Here is a 25,263-nt window from a genome sequence, read left to right on the forward strand (position 1 = left end):
TGAATATACGTGGTACTGACACTCACATACGCGTTTCCTGCTGCACACCAATGCCATCTGGTAGCGCAGGATGCAGAAATTGTACGACAAGCACAGAGATGCCGTTCCGAGTGCAAAACACAAAGCTGTATCCGGTAATGGAAACTCGTCGAAGAAGACTTCCTCGCCTTTTTACGGCTGCGTATTTATGAGCGTACCAGAATATTGGTAAAACGTCTGTAAAATGACTTCTTTTACTCCCAAGCCAAATATTCTTCAGATTCAACGAGATTTTTCCAGTGAATAAAAAATCAAGCCAGGACCGCTTGCTCATACGTTCTCCGAATATTTTACGATATTTCACGAAAAAACAAGTATAATACACGCGTATTGCATATGGTGTTTTAAAATTTAATTTTTTTTTAATTTTAAACGCGATTTTTTTCGACGAGAAAAAACAAAGGCTATATTTTATTCTCACATTGCATATATGCTTCCACCAACGCTAATTTATTCAGACTTATATAATACTATTATTTTATGCTTTATATTCCATGATAAAAATCAATTTTTTTGAAGCTTGAAGTGCCAGCGGTCAGATTAAAAAATTATTTAAAAATACTTAACGACCAGAACTCTATCGCTAAAACCTATCAGAAACTATATAGAACTCTTCGAGAACTATAGATTTCCGTGATAAAAATAAATATTTTCGAAACGTGAGGTGTCACGGGAAGTTAGCACCTCATTTTTTTCAATCGTTATATTTTTATCTAAATCGACATAACTATTTCTGAAATCTATCAGGAACTGTAGAACTATTGTGGGTGCAAATGGAACTCTTAATAAAATTTCCAATTTTTGAAAATGAGGTGCCAACTTAAATTCACAGTGGCGTAAAAAATTCGTAAAGAAGATACGTTTAACTATCTTAACGTAAATTTCGAATTTTATGTTCGCAGATGAGACATTGGCGAAGATGAAACAATCTCCGGAGAGAAAAGGATGAAGCTTCTTCACTTAAACATCCAGATTCAGGATGTCAAAGGATATAGCGCACCGTCATTTCCTCAACCAAAGGCAAGGAAATTAAGTCGCAAATTTAAGGTAAATAAATATTTTCGGTTGCGTTTTCAGTTGCGTTAAATTACATAATTTAAAATTATTGCTACTAAATTTTTAAAAATATTGCTTAACGTTATCCAGCAGCCACCAAAAAGTTGCACGACTGACAATGAGTCGAGCTACTCTACGTTTTTCTAGTTTTTCTAGTTTCAAATTTTATGAATTTACATGGACTTTTCTTTTGTCTGAACTAACAGAGGAAAAAATAAGTGCGTTGTGCGTTAACGAACGTTCCATAAATTCGGATTATTTTTTTTTGTTTTTATTTATTTTTATTATTTTTTTTTTACGGAAAGGGGATTTACGGATTTGTAAAACGCGCATCGGATACTTTTGATATCAATGCAGTGACCGCACGTTCACATTTTATCGTACACGTGTCGCGGTTTATTGTCGACAAAGAATGGAAGAGAGAAACTCGATTTGTACCACGGCAATTATAATTTTTCCTGGCGCGTATTTCGGTCGATGCGCAAACTGCGTGTTCGACGATGCGATAAAATCGATGAAGACCTTCGACTCGCGGCGATATAAATCACGGGAGCGACTCCAGATGTTGCTTGCACCTTAATGGCCCTCGACTCGCTTGTAATAACCTTGCTCGGGTATAACTGGAAATAAATTGTTCGGAAGCGATCGTTCTCTTTCGAAGATCGATGCCGTTCGTCAAATGGAACAGCCGCTGTTGTGCTTTAATTTCGAGAACAAGTACAAAGTAATATAGAAATATGTAAATAATTTTTACGTTTCCTTGCGAAATACTTTAAAGAACCTGTATATCAATTTACTAAGATCGCAATAATATTATATTATTCAAATAACAATGTAATAATTTCTTAATATACACATTATATTCCAAAAATATTCGCGCGATGAGCTTTAATTAAATGTCAAAATTTAAAGTACGCGACATTTACGTTTTCTAGCGGAATCTACTAGGACGCTAAAAGTCGAGCTGAAATACAGGACAATCCTGGTATAATAGAGGACATCTGGCAACCCCATCTCTCGTGATGCATTCCCTCCGCGCCGCGCCCGACGAAGGTTTCCTACCGCGTAGAAGCCATTAAAGATCTTACCGTGCAACATAGTTGGAAGAATGAAAATTGCCGTGGCACAGAAAAGAAGGAAAGAAGCTCCCGACCATTGAAAAAACTTTTAACGCGTTGACTTCTTCCGCGAATCGCGACGAGACCCAGTTAAATCGCTCCATTGTCTAGCGAGCTAATAGCGGAACCGCCAACACGAATAACGTCGAAGCATCGGTTATATAAATTATTTCTCGCAGAGAATTGCTTGGAGAGATCTCATCTCCGTGACACGTGCGAGCACGAAAGCGGATTCTTTTAACAATACTAATAAATTTTCCTGATTCTAAACGAAAGGCGCTCTTTTGGTGATTTAAAATACTTTTGCAAATATCATTCACTAATTATGGCTTTTCGTAAAAATTATGAATCAATAAAAAAATTAACTATTAAGTAAGTTTTGTAAGAGTTCATTGCGCTTTAATTAGCAGAAAACCAATTATAATTTAAAAACCATTTATCAATTAATCGAGAAGTATAAGAAATATTTTCCTGAAGAGAGAGAGAGAGAGAGAGAGAGAGAGAGAGAGAGAGAGAGAGATCAATGTAAAATATAATGCAGTGTTCATATAAATATAATAACATATAATAATGCCTTTCAAATTATTTCTGTATTATCTTATATTTCTGGAAAATATTCTCTATAACGTTTTTTGCGTGTGAAACAAATTTTTTATTTATTTATAAAGCTTTTAAATCTTTTAGAAACTATGAAATATGATGGTATTTTTTAAGTAAGTATATAATATTATAAATGTTCTCTATACGCTTATGCAGTTATTTGGATAATTTTTATGCTGCAAAATTTGAAATTTTGGACATCATCCTGGGTAGAAACCAATCGTTGGGATGGCCCGACTAGAAAAGAGCAGCATTGCGTAACAAAGAGGTGATTATCGATTTGACGAATGCGCACTATCTACGATTTTTCTTGTATAATTTATACTTAGTATTCGCTTTATCACCTTTATCTCGCAATGCGAATCAACTACACGGAGTAATGCATTTTACTGTCGGACCGTACGAGCTCACTACATATTTATCGACCGCAACGTGATTTGAATATGCGCCGCTGCCTTTAATGCATCCTCATTGCATTACGCTTACGGTGCAGCAGCAAAGTCCAGAGATGCTAGAATATATGAACCGACTACCGTTATTATGAATTACCATCCATTCCGTAAATTGGTGCAAAATATCATGAATAGAAAGCAGGAGAGTTATGATGTCTGTATAAAGTTGGCAGATTATTTCCTAACAGATCAAAAATAAAAAAAAGTTCTTGTCGCATGCAGTCGAGTTCCATAGTTCCCGATACTTTTTAATAATAGTTCTGTTGATTTTGCCAAAAAAAAAAGTCGGTGTTTTAGGGCGGTATTAATTTATAAAAAAAATTATACAACATTGCTAGTGTCGGGAACTCTGTAGAAAATGCTTCAGTATGCTCAGAATTATTCGAAAAATATTTTAGATAAACCTGAATTCCGAGATTTCGGAAAACTAGCGGATAATTTTTTCACTGAACTTTTTTTTGTCAAAATCACCAGAACTATTACTAAAAAGTATCAGAAACTATAGAACTCGACTGCATGCGACAAGAACTCCCTTTTATTTTTGATCTGCTGGAAAATGATATGCCAACTTCACAGACACTCCGGCGAGTGGGCGTTTAAGTGACAGCAACAAATACACTTTGTGCGCGTAATATATGTGCACGTGTTATCCGATATAGGCGCTTTGCGTACCTGGCCGCGCAGCTGGTTGATAATCTCGCTGCTCCCGTCACACGTGGGATACTTTACGGCGTTGCGTGCATACGCGACGCTCGAAGAAGAATTAAGACGCATCCGACGCGAACGAGTCGTTAATCAGCTTTACGAGCCGCGGATAATACACACCGACGCCGACGTGACGCGGTTTCATAGGTGGCGATCTTATCTACGCCAATTAGAAAGAAACCGTAAAAAAGAACGTCGATTACGATAACAAATTGGCCGCTAAAAGATTGTAAATAAAAAAAAGTAACAATTCGTCAAAGTATTTTCTTCAAAACAGATACATATATTCATGGCTAAACGAAAATGAGGTAACATTGCGTGGTCCAAGAGAAACTTTGACTTTGATACGATGATGACAGCTTGCGACATGCTAAATTGTCTAAATAATAAGCTTTCAAACAAACAGCAAGCTGGCTGGCTGGCTGGCTGGCTGCTCTTTTCTCCGGCAGATTCGATCGATACGGACCACACAGCGCGGATATATCGAATCGGAGTATTTGGCGCACAGCACATACGGACATACGTATACATACGGCAACGGCTCGTACGCCTCCGGCTGCTCGTGCGGATCACGGCAATATCGCGTATGCATAATACGAGACAATGTAACTCAAGCCCGGGTACGCCGCACAATTAGTGTGCGCGCGGTCGTCGCGGGCCGTATCGCAAGCCGCAACGACGACGCGCGTGTGTCGCCGGCATTGCCGACGCCTATATTTGAATCGCGTCGGCGCGATGCGTGCGTGCGTGCGTGCGTGCGTGCGTGCGTGCGTGCGTGCATACGAGCGTACGTACGTGCGTGAATACGTGAGGCAAACTATCGCCCGCGGTCGCCGAGTAGTCGTCGTCGCTGTCGCGTCTGTAATTATGCTTTTCCATCTCCGCATTTCCATCTCCTGTGTTTCGCACAGAGAGAAGGAGACAGAGGCAGAGGCAGAAATAAAGACAGAGACCGATAAAGAGAAAGAGAGAGAACTAGACAGAGACGGAGGAGAAAGAAAGAGAACGAGCGAGAGAGCGAAAACATGTACGTTTTTAAGAGGTGAGAGGATAATAGCACATATTTCTCACGGGAGAGAAAAAGAAGCAACAATTATATAAGAAAGAGAGAGGAGACTGCGCGAAGATGGATGGAGAGAGCCGTATTGCATCGCGCAGATGGTGCGAGTGAGTCGGTCGATAGCATTACGTGTTTGTAATAGGAGAGATTGCGATAACACGGAATGTTCTTCATTAAAAGGAAAGAGACGGACGTGTGATACGCTTGATAACCGACGGAGAGGGACAGTTGGAGCGAGAAAGAAGCCGAAAAAGACTGCAGGCTGCAGCGGTTGTGAGAGCGACGAGGAGCGCGATACCGTGGCCGATGAGTGCAACGAGGATACAGCGTATATTTTTCTTCGTCGCAACCGATGGAGCTGGAACTCGCGAGTGCAGCGAGGACGGCGGCGCGATACCTCGGCCAAGGGAAAGGACAGCGCGAGCAGTCGCTCTCGTGTAACGTGCACGCGATAAGGACGCGCGATTGCACCCTCGCCGCGAGGGTGAGAAACGGAGAGCGACGTAGGGACGAATGAAGAATAGAGAGCGACGTTGTTATAAGGATGGCGAGGAAGAACATTATGGCAGAGAGAGGGACGAAGAGCAACGTGTTGTAGAAAGAAGAAGAGGAGTATACGTCGTCGAAGAGAAGGGCCTTCGATGAGAAGGATCGGCGAGTCGGAAGATCGCTGGATGCGCGAGAGAAAAAGACGGCAGGAAGAGACAGAGGAATCGCCGCGGAAGGAGAACGTCTGAGAAAGATAAAAGGAGCGCGAGAGACGTGGTGTGTTAATGCGAGTGGCATCGGTAACCGGGTTATAAAAAAAGAAAGAAAGAAAGAAAGAGAACAAGCGACGCATCACTTATTATTTATCCATCAAGTGCCGAAGTATAATAATGAAAACTGATACTATAAATCTAAATGATATATAGTCGAGCTAATTAACAGTGAAATACAATCTCATTATCGACGTGCATAATCAATGAGTTATAATGCAAAGAGAGAAAGAGAGGAGAGAGAGAAAATTTCGTGCGCGCGCGTCCGTGTGTATTATACGTGTACGTATCTATATGTATATATGCATCAGCGTGAGAGAAGCGGAGAAAGGGAGAAACGAGATTTTCCCGCTCGCTCGCGCTCACGCACGGTCGATCGTTCCTGCCGGCGGCCATTTTGTGCTCGCCCGTAGACCCGGCGTTCCCGACGACCCGGGGAAAATATTGGCCGACGATTCTCCGCGATAGCGTACCCCCTGAACGTTGTCCGCGCGACGGGGACACGCCGCGGCCGGCTGAGCGATCGGCCCGACGCCGGAGAACGCGGACGAGCGCGTCGCGACACGCGTCCACCACGTCGTACCGGCCGGTCGGAACGCGCCAACGTTCCGCGACGTGGGACAATTCGTTTCACGTCGGATTCCCTTCCGTGGTTCTCTTCTCGTCCGCGGTACAGCCGGGCACGAAAGTACGAGAATGCGCGGCGAGTCCTGGTTCGTGAACATCGCTGTAGAGCGAACTCGTCGCTCCGCTAGTCCTTTTGAGAATTTTGTGTATCTATATACGTTGAAAAATCTATGTATATAATATGTGTAATATTTTATGTACACTGTGTACGTGTACAAAATTAAATCGTTTTCTCAAACATATGAATCAATAGATATGTATTGTATATCCTTTAACATTTCTTTTTTTGTATAATTTTCATATTTAATAAATATACTTATAGAATTCTCTCTCTCTCTCTCTCTCTATAAAGTCAAAGTTGACAATCGAGCGAGCTAAAACCAAATGAGCACTGCCACCGTGGTCATTATTAAAGTAAATTGGTCATTCGTGTTTATTCGTGTGCTCGCTTGCTTTAATCAGCTTAATTTATTATTGCTTGAAAAAGAACAAAGCACATTATTGTATAATATATTATTGCTCAGAAAAGTATCTAGCATTGTATAATCTTAACTCTTTAATTAGTTAAGATTGAATATATTCAATCAACATAAATGATTAAATTTTAATTGTTTCATTGACGATATATATTTCATATCAATATATTTCCATTAAAAAATTCACAGGTTTAAATATTCGATGTTATTAAGAACGGAGTGTCATGTCAGAGTGAATGCACGATTAATTTTAAATTGCTTGAAAAGATAAAATTTACATCAAATCTCGATAATTACAGTTCTCTCTGATCGGGTTCTCTCAATCGACATAATATAATAATACAATATGTAGAACATGGGCAAAAGAAAAAAAAATAAAAGTTCAAAAATATATATTCACTAATATGCGATTCACATGCGAAAGTTTTATAAATGTCACCAAGTTTCATAAATGTCACCAGATTCATATTTATAGGAAATTTTTAACCTTTTTAGAGTCGACTCTCTTAAATAACAATGCATTCAAATACTGCGCTAAGAACAAATTTCCAGAATGAATATCTTGTACCACCGTGTGGCCAGCAATAACAGAGAAAGAGAGAGAGAGAGAGAGAGAGAGAGAGAGAGAGAGAGAGAGAGAGAAGAACATTTCTGTCATAATTTCTAAAATGCAATGGTCGTGTCGAATTAAGCGTCAGCGAATAAGAGCAAAAATAAGAGTAATAAACACAAGATATAACCTGCTTTACTACACTCTGGTTCCATTCTCGTTCGACATCAACGTATTATAACACGCAAAGCCGCTCTCCCATCGCCAGATTAATATTAATGCTCGATCCGCCCTCTCTCCGCCCATCCGCGAGCGCAGAATAATACACGATCATCGTGCCGTTCATAAAAACGTATCGCATCGAGTGATGCCGAATCTTTTACGAGTGGAACATGACGAGCGGCGCGGCGGTTCGTACGGAAATCGCGACTGTACCGTTATGAGTTACGAGTGCCATTCTGCCGGCATGAATACGGGATGTCTTTTGGACGCGCTCCAGGAAGGCTTTTCAAATTGAATTAGAGAAAACGTTCGCTCCAATGCTCTGTGTGCCTTGCGAAGCTCTGTGTATGACCACCATCACCGACGACCCTTCAGCTGACGTTTCGACCAAGAGTTTGGGGAAGTGCCCCGAAGCCTCGCCAGCCTCGGGCGAATGATGCAGCGGTTTAGGGTTGTCAAAATTTCCTTTTGGAAAAATACAAGAATTATATCGAGTAAATAAAGGGCGGCGAAGACACAAAGGAACCTATATGTACGTACGCTATTTAGCTGTATTTATATCTCTTTCCGTTCCGGTGATAATTAAAGAATAAAGATTGCATGCAAGAGACTAAGAATATCTACGAGAACTCCAGGAAAGTAAGAAGTTTTTTCATGTTTCAGCTTCTTCGTGATTCAGACCACTTTCATTTAATTACAATACGAGAAATGGTGGAAACAAAAAGGTTTGTTATATATATAATTTCTTCTTCTCTCTGTGTGTTATTTCTCACATATATATTCCATTGATATTCTTTTCTTTGCTTTTCTTTTTTTCCAAAAACAATACATTAAGATTACTTAACAATATGTCAAATATATGTATGATGGATTATTTAAGAAATGTAGACTTTTGCATATTGTCAGAACAAAATTTCCTCAGAATCTTTGCATTTTCTTAGACAATTAATATGTGAAATTGTGTACAAAATAAACACTAAATTTTCCGTGAAAAAAGTTTCACGAAGGATTTTAATTTTACGTTGGGAAGCAAACAACGAATATCCACCATTGGAAGGGCGACGAGATGAGCATTCAAGGAGGACGACACTCGGTGCAATCTCGGCAGAGATCGAAATATATAACGGCTCCCGGCCCCACTTGTAGATTTGCCCGAGTCAGGAGATCGCTAAGTATAGATCGGACCTCTCCCTATATTGGGTCGCATTTCCATTTCAAGAGCGACAAAGAGGAGAGACGCGCGCGCGCGCTCGCAGATTTTTAATTCCGGCGTATTTATCCAGGCGAACATAATATCGAGTATTAATTCGTTCACGCGAACCGGTTTTCCATCTGCATGCTTTCTTTTCGCGACATTGACTGGCGCATGAAGCTTACGTAAGGCGAGAACAATTAATCAAATACAATTTTTGAGATAATAATTCCTTCCGAAATTAAAATACAAACGCACTTTTAAATTTAAACTATATTTATAGAATTAAGAAACAGATAATAAAACATTATCCTTTATTTTCAATTTCAGATAAACATTATTTTAATATCTAGGCGCTCTCTCGCTCTCTGAGAACAATCGTCAACAGCACCGTTAATAGAAAATAATACGACAATAATAATTCATTGAAAACAGGGAGAAAAGCGGTCTCTTTTATCGGCCACGAGGTTATCGTCGTTGGATTGCTTCGTGACTGAGTGTTAAAGTCGCGTATTTAATCAATTGCTGATTACAATAATGTATGTATCGAAAGCGTTAATTAAGACTGAGCGACTCCCGTAATTGTTTCTTCTCGCTATCGACGAGCGTGTAACGAGAGGAAACTTCTCGGAACGAGTATCCGGCTTGATTTAGACGTATGTTTATCGCGTGCGAAATTCATATCCCTCCCTCCGAAACCGCGTGATAAATCGCTCGTGATAAATTACTCTGTAAATTTGTAAAATATCTATACAGATGTTTTAATCTCTTTAATTTCCAGGCTTCAGTTATTCCCTACTAAATCAGCTAGTTATCCAACAAATCTACGCATAACTAAAAGATTCGAATAATCTAAATGTCGAACAGAAATATATATAGCATATAGGTACGCGCGCGCGTCGCGCAATGAACACTATGTGATTATATGATAACCTTATCGATTATCATTGCTTTAACAAATCACGCTCATCCTTGAACCAATTAAATCAAACTCGATTAGCGATAATTAAATTTTTATGTATAATATTTACAGCTAGCGGTTACGTTCTAGGAAGGCATATAAAATTATGCGCACAAACATGAGTTAATTAAATTTATCGATAACAGTTGACGCTGATGTGAATAAAGTACTCATAATGCTGTTGATAAAAAAAAACATATTCATCAGAATATTACGATAAACCATTTACGATAAATTATATTATTCACTAATGTGAATATTTGCATAATCGTTGGTGAAAAAAACAGCGCATATATATATATTTAAAGGAAAAATGTAATAAACAAGCATCGAGATATAATGGCGTATGCCAGGCAAATGAAATTTTTATAGGTAGAAGCGTGCACAAGATGCGGTCGATCTCACGACGGCGTGAGATGCCTTCGTGAAGAATAAATAGAGGCGGCGAAGAGGGGGGGAGCAAAAAAGGACAAAAAAAGGGAAAAAAGTGGTACGTCTCGTCTCGGACAAATTGCATTGCCGGTATAACGCTGGTTCCGTGAATGCTCTTCGTGCTCTCGGTGCAGTGGCCAGTAACGCCAGCATTAAACCCCTTTCCCGATGCATCGTGACCCTTATATTCGCGATACGACCCCTACGTGAAAACGGCTGCGATTTTCTTCTCTCGCATTTATATAGCCGCTGTACATTTTTTATTTTAAACTATTCCGTTCGCTTTTAGTTCCTTTGTGAAAACCCACTTATGTCACTCAGCTAAAATAAAAGCACGTAAAAACATTTATAAGTTTCACATAAAATCAGAATATCTTAAGAACTTTAATCTTGCATGAAATATTAAAATTATGGCGGCACTTTTTATACTAAATAATTTATAGGCTCATTATAAAACAAGTATCTAGCTGTGATAAAATAGTGGCGGGATTTCTAAGACACCGCATGTACGAATGCACTGAACGTCCACATGCACGCGCGATTTGTAAGATATTCGCAATTTGCATTGGCATATATCACGTCACAGCACGAATTACGACTGTGTAGTCGTTTCGCAACAGTGTCAGTATTTACCGGTGGCTATCGCCTCGTCCAATTATACACGATATCATACGCGTCACGTCGTAATTATTGGCATTGCCATTGTACGCAGCAGCAAACACTCGTCTGACTGGCATTTGCATGATTGCTGTATGGAGATCAAATATCGATACTCTAACATTGTTGTCATTGTGTCGATGTTGTAAGAAGAAAAAATGGTACATCAATTGCCTCTATTAATTATGAAAATAAAATATCCTTAATACCCACATATTTTTAAAAATAATAGAAAAAGAATTATTCAATTAGATTAAAAGACGTATAAGTATTCTCAGCTTCACGGAGTGTTTCAAATTTGAGACGGTCGTAACGGAAGGTTACATAAAGCGCACTTTGTGCGGCACAGCTGATGCGAGATATCGCGGGATCGCGCAAAAACCGCGCGGATACAACCGCGTAATTACGCTGCACGAACGCGAGAGCGGATAGCCGACTTGCTTTTTCGACATAATTGAATTCTGGGATAATTGATCAGACTGAGCGGGTGAACGAGTGGATCCTCGGGGGCACGAAACACACTCATAATTATCAAACTTCGGTACTGTTATCGGGACAGTTCACGATTATTATTTATACCGTCGCATAATTTGCCGACAATTAGCGCCCGACCGGGAGCAAAGTCTGCTGCATCGATAAACAGCATAATGGTGAACACGCGGGTATATATGTGCGCAGAAAAGAGTATCGTTAGAAACTGCCTTGAAACTATTTACCGGTTCTCATTTTATAATAAGAATTGATGGTTCCAGTTCTTCGATAAAATTGCTCTCATATTTTAAGCAAATTATGAAAAACTCTTTAGTATATTACTGTACGCTTATAAATCTCGAAAATTTATTAAAGTTTATTGATCGAGTATTCTTAACTAACATGTATCAGAATCTATTAATATATTAGAATACTCGATTTCAATACCGCATGATTTACGAATCACAATCAAATTAACTGTCGTTAAAATCTCGCGTTATATACAAATTTTAATAATGTTATTACATTTTATACATTTAAATATATTTTGTTACGGAATAATGCCAAAATTTTCTATAGAAACATATGAAGACTAAAACTATACATAATTTTGTTTATGTCAATAATTATATCTAACTGTATAGAATCGTTTATACAACGAAAATATATGTATATTAGATTTCACCAAGATGTGTAAACTTTACTATTAACTCAACATATCTACTATATCCGCACTTAAGAAGCCTATCATTGTTTCGTTGGAAAGTTTCTTAAATCACACATGTACGAGATCAAAGAGGCAGAAGGCAATAACTCATGCATCCATCCTAGAGCTGTCGTAACCGCTTATACATGTTCCAAAACGTTCGCCGCATTGCTTGACAATAGAGATGGGGGATATGTTGTCCGTAACGAATGATACCCAATTACGCGAAAAAAAGCAGGAAAAGAACGTGATTTCATCACGGTCGCGAATACGATGCAATCGCTCCATCATCGCTAAACGTGTCAGCGCCGGCGTAAAGATCATCGACAATGTACAGGGTGTCCGGCGCAAAAAGTCGAAAGACACGCCAGTGATATCTTTATGAAATGCGAGATTGTTTCTTTCAAGGAGCGACATGTTTCGCAACTTACATATATCAATTCGAGATTAAGAGTGCCTTGATATCTTAATATCAATATAACGGAACAAGTCGATTATTAACCGTTCGATAAAATCTATCACGATATCATCTTGATACTTCGTGCAAGTTTAAGCTGACGATGCTTAATTTCCTTCTCTTGTACAAATTATTTAAGTGTGGTCTAAATAAGTCTAATGTAACGTGTATGTACGTATGCCACGATAAGGTAACCACGATAAATTATTTATCGTGTGTCTTTCACATAGTAAACATCATACAGACGATACGTAGTATAGACAGATCACGTAGACGCGACTTTATAGTCTATCGCACACTTTGCAACCCAACACAATTTTCATCATAACGTCGTCGGTTCGTTCAAAATACCGCAAGTTATATCGATCTTGAAGCTACCTTTACTCACCCGTGTCGCGAATAAATTTCAATCTGCCCGCAACATAAAATTATAGAGAATAATGCTGCTATAGTCGAGCATGAAATAAACCATGAAGAAATACTTTCAAGTGCACAGCACGTTACTTTTAATATCTGATTACAAATATTTATTTAACGTGTATATCCCTTTACGAAATTGCTCCAGAAAAAGAATTACCGTTAAAACCATTACCAGAAAAAGAACTTCGGTAATGTTTTCTCTATATTTTACAATTCACGCGGAAAAGAAGTCCGTAAAAATATCTCACAAATAAATCGAGTAATTTCGTATATAAGCAGTATTCAAAAATATTCGTGATTGCTGGCATATCATATTCAAGATATACCTATAATATATATGCCAATAACAAATAAATAGATACAAAAAGTTCAATTTTACATTTGTAAATCCACCTAAGTATCTTCAAGATAGATGGTAATGGGATTCTTTTGAGAACTTAATGGTTCGTTGTTAACGACAGCTAGTACCAATAATTTTCCACGTTTACGCTCTAACCGGAAATATACGCGAAACTAACGTCGCGATCAGGATATACTTTTCCAGAGCATTGCTGCCGCTCCGAAATGCTTTCAGCGCTTTAACGTCTCGTTAAACGATACTTTCCGACGTCGTCGACGACGATACAACGACGACATCGACGACGATGAGCACGGCGACAATGACGAGGAGAAACGCTAATTACTCGGCGCGAGAACCGTTTCGGTTCACTCGACATCGTTATGTCGCCGACAATGGCTGATTGTATCGTGGCGGGCGTACATACGCACTTGTCACTTCCGGTCTGCTTGTCCCATCTCCGTTTATCGTTAATCAACTTAATTAATCGGAATCGCATTGCTCTCGGCGCGCGCTTTTGCGCCTAAATTAATGCGCGCGCGCGCGCGCTAATGGGAGCGATATTATCGTCCCATCAAAGAGAAAATCTTTTTGTTCTTTATCAGAGTCCCTTCTGTCCCGCCCGGCATCGATAAAGCGAAAAGATCTTTATCGACAATCTTTTAATTTAATTACTTGCAGAATTTCGCGATGGAAGATTCGTTTCCTTTTCACTTTTGCGGATAAAGAAAAGTGTATACCTATTGTGAAGTAAAATTAATTCATTATACGAAATGCAATCGAATTCAATTCGAGTTGTGTGATTACAAATATGCGTAATCCATAGACATTGTAGATAAAATTGTAATACTAAAATCCCGATAAATTCACATACATACATATACATATACATATTGCACGATATAATATATAAATAAACGCATTCTCTATACATTATCTTTCCGTAATAAATCAAATCTTGTTAGCCATTGTATTGATAAACGACGAGCTTTCATCATTCATTTTTATCCGAATTATTTATACCAATTTGCAGTGAAAACTTGTTTTCAGTTCGCAAAATAGTTAAACAAATGACATTTATATCACATCGGCTGAATTCGGCAATGAGTTTAATTATCCAAATCAATATATGGCCTGAAATACGTTGCTATAAATATGCAGCGTGCGGTTAGAGACACAGAATTATAATAAATATCTACGCGAAATTTGCGGAAAACCGTAAAGCTATAAATATTGATGATAACGGGTTAGAGCGCTTGGTTCACCACGCACGCAACAGATGTAAAAATTTTATAGATTGCAGATATTTATAGGTTGTAAATATCTGAAATTTCTTTTTATGTCAATATTTTTTGCAAACTCCTTGTAGCAACGTCAGGATTCATTTAGAAAACAAATAAATATTATGGAGGTCAATGCATGCATATGGAAAGTACAACTCGAAATAAATATACAGATTATATCTGATAAATATATATATGATAAAAAAAATATGCAATTTCACGTATACAGATTCTTTGGGCAGAAAAAACAGCGAAAGAAAGAGAGAGAGAGAGAGAGAGAGAGAGAGAGAGAGAGAGAGCCTGGATTAATTCCGATATAATAATACCGTCTGCGTGATATATGTGCGCGTTATATGCGCGCGTATCAGCGCGAAGGTATGCGTGCACGCATAACTCACGCCTATCTCTCTGGCCTTCCGAGCATGTCCGTGGTATACTATCGCGAGCAATTGCGAACCGCGGAGGGCAAAGTGCGCTGTTTTAAGTTCTATAAAAAAAATTAGAACGCAAAACTTTCTTTATTAGTCAAACTTTATAATTATTTCGGTTTTCATATTAATATACGTAAAATAGCTCGAATAAATTAAAGGAAACAAATTACGTAAAGTATATTAACATATAAATATCGAGAAGTCTGAAATAAAAGTGATACCTTACGACACGTAAAAAAAAAAAGATTCGTCGTACGTATCAAAAAGATTTGCATCGCTACATCGTTACATTACTTCGCTGCTATATGCCGTTTTCATTTCGAGCGTATCCATTAAAAATCATTGAAATAAACATCGTTACACGTTATAACGCGCACTTTAACGCCGTTATGCTGCCGTGAATATATTACCAATATGTTATATACCGGTATCTTTTGAATAAATTTACACAAGAGCCGTGAGAGAGTGCAAGAGGCCACAAATGGGAAGAGAGAACACAATCATGACCGGTAAAAAAAAAAGAACGATGTAAAATCAGGACGAAGGGAATTATCGGCGCGAAGGAGGCTCTCGATTTAGTCGATTTATTAGGCTCCCGGTTGAATCGTTTTTTCATCGCGCGCCATTCTTGATGCCGAGGCGACGTAAGGGCCAGGGCCATCACGATGGATCGAATCGAGCACTTAAAGGGATTGCCGCGAGTATATCGCGCACCAGAAAAAAGAGAGAAAGAGAAAGAGAGAGAGAGTCACTTAGTTTAATGAAAAAATGAAACCAAGCTAAAGGCGAATTTACACGGTTCGCTCTCGATGATTATCCCATCTAAATCGGCCAAAGTGAATGCATCGGATTAACGAGGTTTCGTTCTATCGGAATCTGCACAGTGCACCTTTAAAGATCATATTATATAATCACTTAAAGTAGATGAAAATAATAAATATCTATCTTACGAAAAATCAATGTCAAATAAAAAAACTATAAAACACTCGTGCAATCCAAATCTTTATTTGTATAAAATATGTAAAAATCCTGAGTCTTAATTCCTATATCGAAACTATTTTCCTTAAAAATTACATCACTCCAGTCTCTTATTGCTTCTACGTGTATTTTTCTTACTAATTTTAAGCCGACTGTTTTTGTTTTCTTCATCTTTCTGAAACAATATTTACATAAATTATTAAGTATTCTTTCAAGAAGGCGATTGCCGAAGATAAACCGTGTAAATTCGACTTAAGACTCAACGCCGGGCTCCTCAAGGGACTCTTCCCGCCTCGGCGTAGGCAGGCGTCGATGCGAAACAGAGGAAAACTTTTATTAAATCGGTCCTCGTAGAGTACAGGGGTCGATAATTACTAGAAGGAGCATCATGTTCACGGGAGCGAAACGCCGTCGAGAGAAAACTTACGTAATCGCGATGCACACTTTACGAGTGGCGGCCAGGCAATCCCGGCGTGGATTTCGACCTGCGGAGAAAGTACGAGAGCAGATAGAAGGTAGTTTTATACCACCGAATGAACTGTGCGCAAGATTTGTGAAACCGAGAGTATAGTTACAGCTATTAATCAACACCGGAAAAATAAGTTCCTTGTACCGAAATTATTAAACCGCGAATAAATAGAAAATTGTAGCTTAATTAAATTTTGTTTAATTTGGCTTAATCATTTTTACTATATGTATATTAAAAAGGTATATTAATCTATATTTGATAAAAATGCAACATACATTCTCATTATGTCAGTTCGCAGAACTCGCGCACGTATATATATGCACGTAATAATTTAATTTAGAAATTAAGTCATATTGCAACAGAAAAAATAACGTGCGTTATTACAGTGCACGCACATTTCGCGATATAATTTTTACGTACATGCAATTTTGTAATGTTTAATTTATTGAAAGTTCGTCTCATCGATGATAACTCAAGATATGGTAATACTGTTTAGCACGTCATTGTCACAGGACTATATAATCGAAAAGATGTATTTAGCATCGTACCTAAGCGCTAATGTCATAGAGCGATACATATACACGTCGCCGGATATATGCCCTCATAACTCCGCGGACCGAACTATGTGTACCAGCGTTCTAATTAATCTAAACAATTAGCCGCATCGTATGATATCGCGCGACATGTCACGTAGCGCAGTGTTACGTCACGTAATATCTATAATAAACTGCGTATCAGTTTCCATTAATTAATAGCATATAATTATAAGCATTCTAGCGAAGCATTCCCGGCCATTTTGATGAATATAGCTGAGTGCATAACGTTGTTGCGCTAAATCAGAGGTGCACAACTCAAATATTAATTTAGGCCGCATATCGTTTACATTGAAATTAGCTTGGCCGCGCAACATCGAGTGGTTATTTTATGATAATGTCACGCGTCGTGTATAATAATTGCGAGTAGACACGGGCTTGATTTGCAAACTCCGCCGTTCGTTGATGAGTTTCAAAAGTCGGGTTATTATTTTAATTGATAGTAAAATTGATAGTTAAATTGAGAAACCGTGGATCTTACTTTAATTATGTTACGAATCTTCCTTCTGGAATGTAGTACTATATTTGGTATATAACTTTACGTGATTGGAGAGGTGGAGGAGGAGAAGGAGAAGGAAGTAAACTACCACACGAAGAGAGAATCTCGGTTCGCGGTGCGTTTGTGTGTAAATTTATGGCCACCCTGTATTATCGTACACTCCTACGTACGCTTTACGTGGGCTGTACATCGCGCATCTCTACGAGAGGTGACTAAACACACGAAATCGCGCTTCGTGCCTGGAAATTCTCAGATTCTCAATGGACAGGTCGTTAATCAACGAGGCATAACGCGAAGGAACGCGGCGCGACCAACGGTGCAACGATGCGTTTCATTATGCCAGCATTAGTATAGCGGTCGTATGCTCTCTCGCGGCCACGCGTGTGCGATGAATTAATATATTGTGCACCGTGCAACCGTAATACATATTTAATTACCGTGAGCATGTCCGATAATCTGGAAGATTAGCGTGGCATGGCGAAGCTTGTTCTCGACTTCACGGCGAGCGCGCATTCGTTGATTACGTAAAACGATTAGTGGTTGATATCAATATCTTGTAGGTAAGATAACCAATGCCGTTTTTTTTCTCTCTCTCTCTCTCTCTTTCTCTCTCTTACTCTTTGTGACGCTAACTCGCTTGTGACGAAAAGATAGATCGATTTGCGATCAAAAAGACAATAATTCGAAAAATTCGAAATTAAGCTTTGCACAGGTTACATAATTTCAATTATGAAAGCGATTATTATGTGATAATTTTCAGAATAAATCGCTATTGTTAAAATATGCTAAATACAATAAAATTGACTATTCTTATATCAAAGAAACGAAATGTCAGTCTTATAGCTATTTTAAGCTGAAGACATTTCAAGAATCTGAAGAACATTTATATCCTATTCCTTCGATCTTCAACTCACACATAACACATCAATCGTCTTACAATTCCCACTATTGTATTTATAAAAGCTGCATGAAAAGATTCCATCAAAAAATGGATTTACGTAATTTTCTCTCGGCAAGCGTTAGTTTATTCAAGCCAATTGTGCTCGCACGCGTTTCATCGCATGCAGAAATACCACAAAAAGGATGGTCAACAATAATAAAATATAATATCACGGTCTCCCTTTCTCTACGCGTTATCTATCCGATGGGATTAATTTTACGGAATCGATTCGACACATCGTCATCTGTATTTTCGTCGGTACTCGCGCCGTCAAGCACATTTCATCTGCAATTACACGATAAATAGACTATAAAGTGCGCGTTCGTATAAAACACGTAATAACGTCATGTCGAACGACCGGTCGTCGTGCGTTAATGGCTACTATACGTGCAGTAGCATTAGCGACTACATTAATCGATAGCGTCGGCAGTCAGAGTTTTAAATAGTGCTTTAAACCCTCGTGCGGTCGTCGCACTTTTCTCTCGAACAGCAGGATATCTCGTAATTCCTCCGGTAGTAGGAATTTCTCGTGCGCGCACGCTGTTAAACATCGACACTCAGCACGCTAACTTTCTAAAAACTTAAGAATGATTTCTTTTATGGTCTTGTTGAAGGGCTGGAAAGTAATTACTACATTGTCAGAGCAGATATTAGTCTTTGTTAGGGTATATGGATACTTACAATTAGTCGATTTTACATATATTTGGGAACAATATTATCAAGTTGGGTTTTAGAAACGGTCGAATATTTCGGAAAAACCCGAAATCGACTACCTGAAGATATTCTCAAGTATTGTCACCGTTAATATTAATATAAGGATTTTGTTTGTTGTGAAGCATACTCAACGATTTTGTACACACGGAGTGATTTGTAGAGAACGGCGTAACAGTTTTTCGTCGAATTAATAAATCAACTCTATGGCGCAAAAATACGCGGGTTTGCGAGCAACGAAAAAACAACGGAAGGCATCTGAGATGCGCGAAGCGCACGGTAACGTTACCGTTCCGGAGTTAATATTGCTGTTAGTCGCGGCAGAGAGAATGTTTTATTCCTCGGCGATCCCGCGCGTGCTCGAGAACGCGTCGCGTCGGCTCGCGTTTATAACCGGCCGGTAGGTCGGCCGGCTCGTAAAGAGAAGCCGAGGCGGAACATTACGCGCCGCGCACAATATCCCCGGCGCGTATCTCGTTGCACGCGTATCAGATTGGCCGCGGCGCATCGTATCGCGGCGCGCGAATGAATGCCGTTTCTGTATGTTAAAAGGAAAGGAAGAAAAGGCTCGAGCCGATATATCCGACGGCATTACTCCGACACAACGGGTATATATATGTGGAGATCTCGATATCTGCTTTGCGTATCGTATACGTATACATTAAAAAACGATAAAGTATGAATATAACGACGATCAATCACATATATTTGATGATATCGCGCGAACTAATACGTGCGTGGGCACTATCCGTTGTGTCGGAGTAATGCCGCGAATTTTGATAAATTGGTGGAAGCTATAATACAAGCAAATTATTAATTCGATACCTATGAGGCAGCCACATTTCGGGAATATTTTTGTAAAAAGTCTTACTTGCGTAATAATTATTTTATAATACCTATACTGAAGCAATATTTCTCTGTCGTTGATTTTGATTTTTCATCATTTATCGAGAGAGTTTAAATATTTTTTATCTTTCCAATTTTATACATGACACTTTGTTGTACAGAATTAGAATGCCAGAGTCAGAATAAACGTGCTAGTTATATTAGCTAAAAAATAATATAAATAATCTGTCATTTGTGCAAACCTTTTGAACTAATAAAAGTTGCCTCTGGATCTTCTAAACTGAAAACAACATCAGAAATGTGAAAATGGAAAAAATTGCCAAGTTTGCCGTATACTTTTATCTCTCATGTGCAATAACACGCGCGATAAAAGAGATCGCGGAGTATTTTACAATATACGAAAGAATGGCGAATGCGAGTTCTGCTTATACTCTTTCGAGTAAAGTTTACGCGCTACAGGAGTTTACTCAAGAAGATATCTCCCTATTCTCAACGTACCCCCGAGAGCCTCGGAGCGCGTGCACACGCGAAGTACCGCTCCCACGCACAGCCGGACGGCGACACGCGTGAGTAACCTACCTACGCACCGTATTTTCTGCTCGCGATGCTAGTGCGAGCGCGTGCGAGAGAAGCGAACACAAGCTCCGCCTTGAATGAATTCTCGTCGTCGCCTCGAGCGAGACGCGTGCGTCGTCCACATACGTGGTGCACGCGTATACACGTGTGCACGCGTGTCTGTGCCCGTGCGTGCGCTCGCTCGCTCGCTCGCTCGCTGCGTTCCCGACGCAGACGCGTCGCGCGCACGAACGTATATAATATCCGTTGATGGAGGACTGTTACTTAACGCCGAACGGCGATCATTCCGTTATTTCGTTATTGCGCGAATCACGTTTTATTGGAAGGATCCTCCACTCCATTATCGCCCGACGCGTATTTTCCATTCGACATTTCCGCCCGAGTTATCGCCGGCGTCGATATCAAAGGTGAAATGCCGGCGCCAAGAATACACCTCGAACCTTACAACAGAAAATCAAACGACACGCGGAGAGTATGCCGGAAATTTATTCGCGCGTCTACGAATAGATATCGCAAATAACCATCATATATTTCTCGGTTTAGATGCAAGCGAGAGGCGTATCGATACACCTCTCGTCAGTATCGATCTCACCATATTCCCACGTTTATTCTTTCCGTTCCTTATATCGTCTTCTTACACCTCTACGGCTCCACGATTCAAATACGCGAAAGCAGGAATTCTCTTACGGTGTCTCGGGGTATCTGCATTTTGAACACGAATTACGCGCGCGCGCGCGCGCGCGTGTGTGTGTGTGTGTGTGTGTGTGTGTGTGTGCGTGTGTGCGTGTGTGTGTGTGTGTGTGTGTGTGTGTGTGTGTGTGTGTGTGTGTGTGTGTGTGTGTGTGTGTGTGTGTGTGTGTGTGTGTGTGTATCGATGCGCGTGTGCGTGCCTGCGGCAGGCGTGACTATCGTGTTCGCGTTCGCCCGCGAGAGACACATGCGGCCGGTGGTCGTCCGCACGCACGCACGCACACATACGCGCACCCATACACACATGCGCGCGGTCACGGTAGACCAGCACTCTCACGCGATACCAGAGACTTCGCGGAGAATCGGAGTTTGTTGAAATAACCTTTTCGCGAACCGCGCGTTCGCGCAACGCAAACTGTTATCCGGACAGGAATCCGAAAGCTCGCAATGGTTAAACGGCAGTTTTTAAGCAATACACGCGCGAACGAGCTCTCATCTATCACGGACGAACGCTCGCCTGCTTCCCGTCCGCGATTTATCGGCAAATCGATGCGATTAAATCGCACTCGAGATAACCATATCTCCGTACATATACCTGACTCGCAGTTAGAATCATTCGCGAAGCTGATTATAAATGTAATGTATTTATATACATATAAATAAAATTACATATGATTATCAAGATTATAAATCGACAATGCACAATTGCGCTTTTTTTTAAAAAAAAAAAAAAAAAAAAAATACGCACGCGTCGTTCTTAAATGCTGTATTTTTGCACACGTGTGGGTATATACTCAAATTCGCGCAAACGAGGAAGTTTGTTCATCAGCCAATGTCTACGAATTTATTCACGTATATGTATATTGAAAGGGTGATAACGATAGTCAACCAACTATTAAATGAGCCAAGTGTACTAACGTATATTCTCTAGAGCACGATTATTGCATTAACGCATTAATAAATACCATTATCGCTTCCAACTTACGTACAGGTAAATCTGAAATTTATTTGCAAAGCAAAAAATGGCTCAAGTTCCTCCGACCTCTTCTTAAGCTTATTGTTAGTTAACAATCGATATGTCAATGCCGAGGCTATATTGAAGCGACGAGAGCAATGTATATCGCGATACACAGTACCGGAACACCAGAAGTCACTTACATACACAGTCATGTGTAAAGCAGGGGCCGCCTGTTCCCACATACATATACACGCATACGTGGTTAAATAGACTGCTGAAAGCTGAAAGGCTGTACGTACGTAACGCCGCGTTAAGGATTCGAAGATGCGAAAGATCGAAAACGAATGACGTCTTAATTAATCTTCAAATACAGGCAAATAAACAGGGAGCACCTTATTCTGTATTTATACAATTCCAAACGGTTTTATAAGCGAAATTTTAACCCGTAATATGAATAGAATAAACTTGACCGATATGTGGATAATAAGATTAATATTACCGAAATACATTAATAATATTACTATAAGGTACGAAAGATTAAGTCCGTATAAGGCTTACTTCTATCCACTTTGAATATGTAATCAGCAGGTATTTACAGTTGAAAATTAAGATGGCGTAAACAAAGATGGCGTACACAATCAGATAACCACCGGAGGAAAAAGTCGACTTCGGATACGCGAAGTATAAAGGGAAGGGTTAGGCTCTTAGCGCAGCTTCTCAGCTGCCTAAAGATATGCGAAAGAGAAAAGAGGGGGAGGAGGGGGGGCAGAGAATCACTCACCGTCGCCGCGCGTCGGCGAGGGGCCGGACGATGACCGGCGGGGCGCTCCTCTCCCCCGCGGTGGTCTCCGCTCCCGTCTGGCTCTTCTCCCGATGGAAGGCGCGTATCCCCTCACTCCCGATACGCGTGTCAGATCCCGGGGATATCTCCTCTCGTCACGTATAATCCAAACCGTTCGTCGTCGCTCGCCGCGAGCTTCACCTCGCGCGACCCTGTTCTCACGCACGTACACACATACACACACGACCCAGCACCGCCGCCGCCGCCGCCGCCGCCACCGTCGCCGCCGCCGTCAAGGAACTCGTGTCGGACTCGTTGTTCTCGCACCGCGGCGGATACACCCCGATCGAACGCGGCCGCAAAGTCGCGACGCGCAGCCCGTTATTTACACCATAACTCCGATTATTTTTTCCTACCGCTATCTCTCTCCTCCCGCCGACTGCTCCCGCTGGCGCCTCCTCGCCCTCCTCGCCGCCGCTCTACCACTGTCGGCACTGTCGCGCGCGCGCTCGCTCGGTCCCACTCCTTCCGCTCCTCGCGCCCGTGTGCGTGTATGTCGCGCGCGCGGCGCACACCGCTTCACCGCCGCCGTTACGGCCGGTAAACACGAAACACGTAGAAAGACGGACGGACGAACGGGCACGGGCAGTACGGGCACTCGCGGCGCGACCACTCGAAACGAAATGCGAGGAAAGGTCGCGCGCGCGCGCGGCGGCGTCGACGTTTTTTCCCGGCGCGGCCGTTACGAGAGAGAACCGCGCGACCTGAAGTTTGCCCCGTCTTCGGTCGACCGCTACGAATGTCGCGACGCACACACGCAATGTAACGTACGTACAGACAAACGCGCCCGCGTCTCTAGGCCCCGGCGAAGCGCACCTATGCGTCGCGCGCGATCGCACTTTTTTTTTTTTTAATCTCTTTCTCACTTTCTCTATCTCTGTCCGCGCCGCGCTTTCTATACGTGTTGCGTTCGCTCTCTCGATCTCACGGTCAGGTCGCCCGGGCTGCGCTATCTTTCTCTTTCTCTCTCTCTCTCTCTCGCGCGCGCGCGCTCTCTTCCCCTCTACATCCTTCTTGCTCAGTTGCTCTTCGTAGAACCGACACTACTACCCAACCCGCCGCCTCCTCCTGCTCCTCCTCCTCCGCCGCCTTCTCGTTCCTTCCGTCGACTCACGCACGCACACGCGCGCGCGAAAAACGATGCCGAAGTGTATGCCGTCGAACGGCCAAACAGTCGCGCGAACGCAGCGGGCTGCTCCTTTTTGCCCGCGGAGAAGCACGCACACGCACACGCACACTGTCACACACACACGCGCACACGCGAACGCACACTTTTCTCCGTTTCGTCGCTCGCTCGCGGTCGGTCGGTCGGTCGTTCTCCTCTCGCGCGCGAGAGTGGGACACACCCGGGTGGTTTTCGTCTCGGTGTCGTCCGCGCGCACGGCGCGGCGGGTCGGCTATACCGCTCGGAGCTCGGAGTGGCCGCGGTTTCGAGTTTTACGCCGCGACGTTTACCTCTCGCCCACGGGGCTAGGACCCAGCGCGCTTGGAGGTCGCGAGATTTTCGCGAGACGCGCGCGACCACGGACGAAAAAAAGACGCACAGAGAGAGACACCGCGCGCCTCCCTTCTTGTCGCAAAGCACTCACGGCTCACGGCGGACCGCAACACATGGCTACGACGACGGGGCCACCGCCGAGCGGCCGAGATCGGGACTGCTCGGTGGCGCTCGGTTGCGCCCGCCGAGCCGAGCCCAGGGCCGTCGCGATCGGCGCTGCGTCCCTACCGTTTGGCGCGCCGCGAGCCGCGTGAGACGCGAATTCCCGCGGTCGAATCTATCTCTCTCTCTCTCTCCCTCTCGCGTCTCGTAGATCCGGCACTCGTCATATCCGTGGTAATAAGAGCTTTCGATCGTCTAAATATTCTGAATAAGCATCTTTTAACGAGCCGCTATTTATTCAGCTAACATGTTAAGATAAATGAAATGTTTAAATTGTGCATTCAATCGAAGCAACGCTATTACAATCCTTCAAATTGTTCCGATCTTTAATTAGGTATTTAGAGAAACGCAGGTGGCTTCGAATTCCCGGAGACTCGGCTGAGATCACGTCTCGAGTTGATCTTGCGAAGCAGAAGTGTTTATTTATTATTTTTAGGATCGCAACTGCGTTGCTTCGATTCGATGCAATTTAAGTATTTTATATATATTTAT

General features: G+C 41.4%; 1 protein-coding gene across 1 annotated transcript in view; it reads right to left on the reverse strand.

Moving 5' to 3' along the window:
• LOC143899297 (uncharacterized) overlaps positions 1 to 25,263 on the reverse strand; it is a 151,378-nt gene extending 126,115 nt beyond the window's left edge. Inside the window, exon 1 of the mRNA XM_077409514.1 lies at positions 23,052 to 25,263. The gene's annotated coding sequence lies outside the window, so the exon portion shown is untranslated. The remainder of the gene's footprint in view (positions 1 to 23,051) is intronic.

This window comes from Temnothorax americanus, unplaced genomic scaffold (genome assembly GCF_048541705.1).
Source record: "Temnothorax americanus isolate GAGA-0224 unplaced genomic scaffold, ASM4854170v1 Scaffold26, whole genome shotgun sequence".
NCBI classification, from domain to species: Eukaryota; Metazoa; Arthropoda; class Insecta; order Hymenoptera; family Formicidae; genus Temnothorax; species Temnothorax americanus.